At 37.7% G+C, this 8,901-nt stretch overlaps 1 long non-coding RNA gene across 1 annotated transcript; it reads right to left on the reverse strand.

The window, feature by feature from the left end:
- Positions 1 to 3,348: 3,348 nt before the first annotated feature.
- Positions 3,349 to 5,337, reverse strand: LOC141299334 (uncharacterized). The gene is made up of 2 exons (XR_012341758.1): positions 4,499 to 5,337; positions 3,349 to 4,384 (listed from the first exon to the last, which is right to left on the reverse strand). It is a non-coding gene; the product is annotated as an uncharacterized lncRNA (long non-coding RNA).
- Positions 5,338 to 8,901: the final 3,564 nt, after the last annotated feature.

Consider the following 8,901-nt stretch of genomic DNA (forward strand, 5'->3'; position numbering starts at 1 on the left):
AGTGTCTTGTTTGTAGAATGTGAGTCAGTGGGGAAGACGGCCTCAGGCAAGCGTTTGGGCGATGGTGTCCTGGTGACAGACCCCTCTCTCCTGTGGAATGAAGCTTGTCAGAAGACATCAGTGTGATTCTCCTCAAGAGAACATACTGGCCCAATCTGCATCACTAGCTGAGGTGGATGGCTGCCTGTGTCTCGGATCGCACGAGTTTGGAATATCATTATTGCATTTATTAACACGCAAATCCAGAGTCTGATGTTTTAAATCCAATATATGCCCAGGTCCTTTCCGCTAGATTGTCTTCGAAGTGTCTACAGGCAGACGCCCACACCGTAGGAACAAGGCTCTCTGAACTACAATCTAATTTACATGTGAATTCCAGGACAGACTCTTTGTGTGCATGTGTGTATAAGTGTGTGTGTGTGTGTTCCATTGGGTCTATAAATGTGGTCTGGACTGAATTGGCTAATTAGACACAGTGGAATATGAAGAGGGATGGTGATTTGAGCATGCAGCTGAAGTCTCCAGGGCAGCAGCTCTGTGTTTGTGTTGTTCCGGGGAGATAAATGCCTCCTCGCTGTCCATGTGTACTGTTGTTCAAAACCCCTGATGAATGATCTTCCCTGTGCCATCTGAACATGTGCATTCGTTCTAAACACAGCCGGAATCAGATCTGCAGATCCCTTATGCGGAAGCCACCATCGCAGAAAACATTCTGATGAACATGCTCATGGGTAAACGAGCTTTGATACTAATGAACAGCGAGTAAATCAACTTAAAAACTAGCTGTTTAATACCCCGCAATTATGCGGCTCTCTGAAATACGTGATTCTGATTGGTCAGGTACTACAGATCTGGCCATTAAAAATGCGTCTATTTTCACGCGGCAGCCTGCAATTCGGCACGCGAGGCCACGCGTCATGCCGCAGCGGCTTTTTTAGATTTTTTTACAACGTGGTTGCACTTCATACAATATCCACCAGGTGGCGCAAGGAACAACATTCTGTAGCCAAACCCTGCACAAAGAGGGATATTTGGACAGTATTTACGTCTGTATTTCATTCTGTATGTAACGGCAAAGTATTTATAATTTCGTTTCTTTTTTATTAAGGTAATTTAGAAAAAAAAAGTTTGGAGCATTTTTGTTCGTTAAACGTAAGCTTTTTGTTTCTTAAAGACCAAGCGGCAGACAGTGAGTTTACCTACTCTGTTTTTCAATTTGCCTTCTCAAATCACGAATTGGCTAAAATAAAATCCATAGATGTAAAACAAAAGATTTAAATACTAAGAGATATAAATGTGTGCTATTAGGTGCCAATCGTTTGTGCGGAGAGTGCAAAACACATTTTTAGGACATGAAGGATCAAGCTCGATCAGTTACATTTTTTTCAGTGGAAAATATGTAACCACTATTTTTTGTCAGACATGATAAATAAATATGTAGAAAGACTTAAATTACTACTTAACGAAAAAAAACGAGGATTTGAGGAGGACTGTTAACTGCATCATCACTGACTCAGAAAACAGTAGTTTCTAAATAAATAATTAAAATATCTCCTTACTGTTTGACAGTCAAGGTATTTACTTGTTCCAGTGTTTTGTGGCAAGCTTTAAACAAGGAACCCTTCCAAGCTGTGCTGAACGTGCGCTCAATGCTGCTGACAGGACCGTGTTTCCACCAGCGCTGCAAGTTTTTTTTTAATCACCACTGAATGTTAAAACATAATTTTAGCCCGCATTTGATCTTTGACGGATTAAAATGCAGGGCTATACGTCTTAAAAGTGTAACATGGAAATATAATGGATGTACTGCGAAAAAAGTTTTATACTCGACAGTAAGTACGTTTACATGGACAACAATATTCCGATTTTAACGCGATTAAATACTCTGATTAAGAAGTAACCATGTAAAATGATATATTTTAATTAATTTAATCCGACTAAAGTCATATTTTGAGTAAACACAAATCGAATTAAGACAGGTGGAGTATTCCTATTTTAGTCGCATTATGGAAGACATGTACACACCTTAATCACACTATTCCCCTTGTGTAGGATTTTTCGCCATATTTTGTGACAGGATACACAAATGCTGCGCTCCAGGCAGGTTTTTGAGCTCGTAAATCACGTCTTCAAAGAACTTTGTAGCGTTCCAAGCAAGTCACGCCAAGAATTTATTATTTTTATAGTATTAATAATTTGATTGCAACGTTAAATTGTCCTAAATATTACTCTATTTTTCCACCGTGTGCCACTTGCATAAACACCGCACCCCTTTATTGTTGTTTCTTGGGCTAAGTCATGTCAGAACTGGGAACTGGGAGTGCGTCGATCTAGTACGAGTTCACGGGTGGGAATTCACGGTTTTAACTGCCGTTCCAGTGCACTTTCACTGGTAGAAGTTTGGAAAAACACGGGTAACGGGTTGCCTGGAACGCGGCATAACGCTCTCAGTTGGTCGCGCTTTAGTTTCATTTTTATTTATTTATTTGTTTCTTCAACATGGGCTTAATCAAAGCTCATTGTTGATAAATAGTTTGTCTGTTATCATAATGTATTGTTTTATGGAAACGTATTTAACATTCAACCCCCTTTTGTGCATATTTGTTAGTAGGCCTAGTTATTTTAATTTTGTGAACGGGATTTCCGCTATTGTAATGTCTAGGATGCTTTTCACTTTTACTTTTGAATTCATGATCTTGGTTTTGCTTACATATTGGCTACACCTATCAATTTTAAGATTAAAACAAATTCTTAAAAGATGGATTTGTTATTTTTAATTAAACAGCATAACAAAAATAAAATAAAACTAACTTATATAGCATTTATTAACAAAAACTAATAAGACGAGGCACTCCATCACATGCTGTGTTATACGCCGACTAAACAATTTATTACAGGGCGCGCAAACACTGAGCAATCAAAATAATTAATTTAAAAATAACAATAAATAGCAAGTACAAAATTACAAAATACATTATAAAATTCAATATTTTAAAGCCACAGCAAATGAAGATTTACATGTTTGAGAGGTAGCTCGTCTTTTTCATACCATTTATACAATTTTAGATACACTTGATTTTATTGATTTGTGCAAGAGGAGAAATATAAACTATAGTTTAGAGTGTAAAAAAATTATTTGATGTATTATTGTGAGTAGTAGTAGTATTTCCTTTTATTTCATTTTGTGCTGTACATTATGATGTCGCGCTGCCCAATGAAGTTTTTTTTTTTTTTTAATACATAAAAGGAAAGGGAACCATTTAGATTTGGCCTAATGTCAATGTAAGTACTATACCCTAGTATTATAATCCTAATATTAAAAATAATGTCAACAAATAAACAGAAGGATCATTTTTCAAAACAATAAGGCTTTTATTATGTGACTGACAATGGATACAATTGTTCAGTATCACAAGTGCTCCAGTGAGTTCTGCAAGTTTTTAAACATATATATTTTTTTACTTTTTACTTTTTAAAAAAGTGGAAAAGTTGTTCTTCTATTTCGGAGAAGTTCGTTAAGTCTGTCTCTTATCAGCTTCCAGTCACGAACTGCGGGGTTGAATCTCCGACCAACAGCATCTGAAAGTGCTTGACGAAGGTTGTTGGGTAGTGCATTTTTCCCCCTGGAGCCGTCAAAGTTAACAGAACCTGCCCAGTTCTGATAAAGGTTGAGGGGAATTAACCTTTTAAACAAAAGAACAGCGAAACGATCTGCCCTTGGTTTCCCGTCTGGTCCTGTTGATTCCAGATACAGTTTATTCTCGGTCTCTACTGAAACATGATTTAAATGTACATCTGGAAGGATTACTCCCTGCATGAGAGACCGGCGAATACGATGATGGTGATGAGAATGGGAGGTGTTTGTTGGTGTTTCAGGCAATCTCAAATGGAATGATGTCATGATGGAAGGAGAAACCCGTGAATAATCTTGATTCGGCGAATTTTCATTATGGAGCATCGGATTCGTCACCACTGGGTTGTTGGTTAATCCTTCTGATGTTGAGCCCGCTAACGAATGATCTGGGCTGGTTTGTAGGTTGAGCGTCCGGACAGTCAGTGGTGTAGAGGCTGCAGCAGGAACACCGAAATCAGCATCAACCAGGTGCGCTGACAGCGAATGGTCTTCGCGAGCAGACTGAGGAGATGACCACATCTCAAAAGGCTGTTGGCAGTCCATTGGAGTATCCGCCGACGTTGAAGGAACATTGGCAGAAATGTCTGTGGATGTGGATTGATCCGCTGTCGAAGGATGAGTTTTCTCACTGAAACGCGCCTCCAACAAACCAATCCGTGCCTCTAAATTCAGAAGCCTTCTTGTGAATTCAGACATCTGTTCCTTGGAAACAGTGACTGCAGCAGGACATCTACGTTCAATTAGAACAGCCTGTAGATGGTAGCATTAAAATTAGTTTTGAATATGATGTTCACACCGCAGATAGGTATATGAGGCTGCTGCACATGGGGCTGCTTACATAAAAATAACTTATCAAATACCCACCGATTTCTTTTTTACAAGCCGGGTAGTCCCTGTTTTATTTTTGGTCTGTGGACTCTGCTTGTTCTCCTTGCCAGAATGCTATTGAGACAATATGTATGATGGTTAGCACACAACAAACATCTGAATGTACCAAAAAATTTAAGGCAGCGTTAGGCCAAAATACATTATAGACTACATACCTTTCGCTTGCTACTACAAGTGGGAGCGCTCCTTTTTGAATAAAATGCTGTGGCCTCCATTTCTTTCTCGCACAGTTAATACAAATGCACACAGTGACAATTTGTTAATAGGTCTATTTTATCAGTTGCTCACTTGCAGCCGATTTAAAAGACCGTAAAACGGCATGGGCGGCATGAACGTGACGTGGTCGATTTGTCCAATCACGGACGAGTTCATGAACGTGACGTCGACGATTTGTCCAATCACAGACTAGGTCCTGAATCAAAGCGCGGAATCCAAAACATATAGATGAAGACGTTCTGCTTTCTTGTAATTTGCTTGCTGCTTTCATTTTTACGTCACTGTTTAGATTTTATTCGCTGCTTGCAATGGCGATAACAATACAGTGCATCATTTCTCCCTGTTGAGCGCATTGCTGGACGATGTGTGTCAAATACATCCACGGTGCAATTAAGTACAACAACAGAAAAAGTGACTATAGTCATGCCACTATGTACAGTGGTTGAGGTCTAAAATGTTCTAATATTTGTTAAGTGATCATTTGCTTTACTATTTGTAAATTGTATACAATAAAAATATATTTTGTTCTGTAATTTGCTTGGCCTGACTTGGCTTTCATTAATGAAAAGAAAATGTAGTTGTTGTTATATTTGTCTTGAAAATATCGATATACCAACAACTATATTTTCTATATATTTTCATCTGTGTGCGTGCGTGCGCGTATATAGATAGATAGATAGATAGATAGATAGATAGATAGATAGATAGATAGATAGATAGATAGATAGATAGATAGATAGATGAAAATAGAGAAAATATAGTTCAAGAACAAAATATAGAACAAAATGTGTACACACAAATGTTAATATACACTTTAAAAATATTAAATGATATCTGTTTAAAAAACTGTTTCACATGAAAAATATAATTTTATTGCATGTCGCGGTGTTATGTGTAGTTGAGTCAAAGAAGGCTACAGTTAGCCAGCTCTAGATCAGTGAGTCTCAAGCCACCCCCCTTCCCCTGGTTTGCATTTGTATAGCTCCAGTAATCATTTACATATAAAAGCTACACCGAGGCCAAGGTGACATGAATCATGGGGGGTGTCAGGTGCTAAGCCTTCCACATCAATTTTTGGCAGTTCCCTACAATTATCTGTGCTAACTGCGCATTCCTGTGAACAGCCATTAACCTGAAACTTCTGCGACAATTCACAGTGTCGTTAAATGACGAAAACCACTTTTTTCATGCAGTGTACATCGCAAAACCTCTAGTGTCTTCATGTACTGTATATTGAAGTTTAGACAGTTTGCAAGAATATTTAGTATCACTGGTGTGAAAATGCTGTTAGATGGCGGTGGAGTAAACGGGAGTTGAGACTGGCAGATCCAGCTATTTTAGGCTACTTTGAATTTAAAGTTCAGGTTGCATTGTCCGATAAAAAAAAAATAAAAATGATCAGAACTATCAGCACAGTATATAACACTAATCTGGTTGCACAATAGAAAGAAATATGCAAACACTAGCCATGAGCCGTGTCAATTTCGACACAAAGGGAAGTGGGAACTATTTGTTTTTTTCAGTTATTTTAAAAGTAGCAGTTAATGAGGCGATCAGCGGCAGTATAAAGAGCGAAATGTTTATGAATAGCCGAATGGGGATGGGGGGTGAATGCTGCCTGTTTTGCCTTGTAATCAACATTTTATTGAGACTGTTTTTGGGGGGGTCCAACTGTGTAGCATTCGGTTTAATTGCGGATTCAGCATTCAAATGCATGCCAGGGAAAAGGGGAAAGCTTTCCTCACACGCTCCACCTATGATACACCCTCTTATCACAAAACATTAGTGTCCACACCCCTGACACACTGTACGAATATATACAGTCCATCCATCTGTAAAGTCATCTCAAAATGACCAAAATCAGCAAGCTGCATTCCCAAGACATCAGGGTGATGAGGTCTGCTGGAAGTTCTACTCAAGAAATATCCCGACATCTGAAATCCATTGGTGTACACGCTACATTGAGCACTATCCGGAGACACTACAAAGAAAGATCATCACACAAACGTAATCCTCGCAAAATAACGGAGTAAGTTACCCACTGCATGACGCGAACACAAACACTGGCCTAAATACCGGTTAATGCTAAGTGGTGGTTATGCATAAACTGTCAAATGTTTAACTATTTTCTGTTTTGCCCTTGATTTTAGAGACATTGTCCTATCCATAGAGAATATCACTCATCAGAATGATGAACTGGTGTCATGTTCCGTGAAAAAACAGCTATGGCGTGACAGCGGAGTGGAAATAAGCGAGCGATCCATTCGGAGGATAAGGCAAAAGCTTGGGTGGAAGTATGGGAAAACTCAACATTGTCCCATGATCAGAGACAAAAATAAAGAGTTACGTCTCCAACAAGCCCAAAAATGGATTGCTGAGAAGGAGTCATTTCACGATGTAATTTTCACTGATGAAACAACAGTGGCTTTGGACCGCTTTGCCACCATGTCATTTCGTAGAAGTGGGAGACACGTGTCTAAACCAAAGCCAAAGCACCCGCTAAAAGTTCATGTTTGGGGAGCAATATCCAGACTGGGTCCGGGACCGATTGCAATCTTCGAAGGCATAATGGACCGGTCTTTCTTTGAAAATGCTATTGTAACAGAAACTGCTGCCCCATACATTAGGGAAAACTTCGGAGCACATCACCGTTTTTTCCAGGACAATGACCCGAAGCACACTGCTGCAGGCAGACTCATTGCTGAACAGGGTGTAAACTGGGTGAAGACTCCCGCCGAATCCCCCGACATGAATCCCATTGAAATGGTGTGGCATGCTCTGAAAGATTATATTCGAAAAGTAGCAAAACCAACTACAAAGTCTGACTTAATTGATGCCATAAATAAATTCTGGTTTGAGGAACTTACAGCAGTGGCATGCAACAAGTACATAAACAGACTGTTTAAAGTTCTTCCGGCTGTGGTGAAACATCAGGGTGGACATACTGGAATGTAACGATGTATAAAGTTGTTTAAAAATGTCTAAGCATTGGCAAAACTGTAAAATGAAAATAAAATGTACATTAATGATCACTTGAATAAATAAGCTTTTTTAACGTTGTTGTTCAGAATCTGCTGTTATCAAAAACATAAAATAATACTGATAATACTGATAAAAATGCATAAACACGAGTTTAATGCATAAATAAACCTGAGTGAGCATAGTAGCCCGGGATTATCAGAGATAGGTTTATTAATATTTCATTTTGAGTTAAGAAATTATTATATTAATTGTTATAGAAATTAATACAATATTACATAATTATATAGGCGTTGCTGTATATGCCAATGCTGTCTGTGCGCGATTTAGACAGCATTCACAAGTGTATCATGAATAAATATTACATGTATTTCCAATTAAAAAGCCCTACAAGAAACATTTCATGCATCACACACAGTCTTGTCCATTAACTGATCCTCTTTTTTTCCGTATTATTCGTTTATATCCATTATTTTCAACTTCATTTTGATCTCTTTACATAACATTCTGGGCTGCGTTTCGATTAATTTTAGTGCTTAAAAGCGTTTTCATTTTGTGAGCGTTCGTTATTGTTTCACGTGCCTTTCCCAAAAGTGCACTTAACACAATTGCAAATTGCAATTAATATACAAATCATTGAAGAGTGAATTATTCACGTAGTTTCATTTGGAAATAATTTATTGTCACACAGTGAAATAGGCCTACATTCCTTATATTAACTGATAGTATTTTTTTCCGTGTTGGTATTAATATTATTATCATTATCATTATTATTACTATTAGTAATAATATTACTATTAGCCAGTTATTATTGTATATATTTTTAGTTTCGTTTATATTCGTTTCCCCCACCCTTAATTTTGCTCTCTTTACTTAACGTTCATGTAAATGATACTGTAAATGCTTGACATATGCTATATGACTGAATTTTACTGGAATGTAGTTTAAAGGTTGAATTGAACATATTTTATTTTGTTTCGTCTAATTAATAGACTAGACTATATAATTACTAAACTGTTTTACTGAGGAATGCATCATTCACGTAGTTTCATTTGTAAATGAAAACATGCTAATTTATCGTCACACACGGGGAGAAATACAATCAAAAATTTTATTGGCATAATTGTCAGGTGTTAAAAATAAATAGCCCTAACCAGATATTAAAATAATAGTAGCCTATTAAT

This window comes from Garra rufa, chromosome 23 (genome assembly GCF_049309525.1).
Source record: "Garra rufa chromosome 23, GarRuf1.0, whole genome shotgun sequence".
NCBI classification, from domain to species: Eukaryota; Metazoa; Chordata; class Actinopteri; order Cypriniformes; family Cyprinidae; genus Garra; species Garra rufa.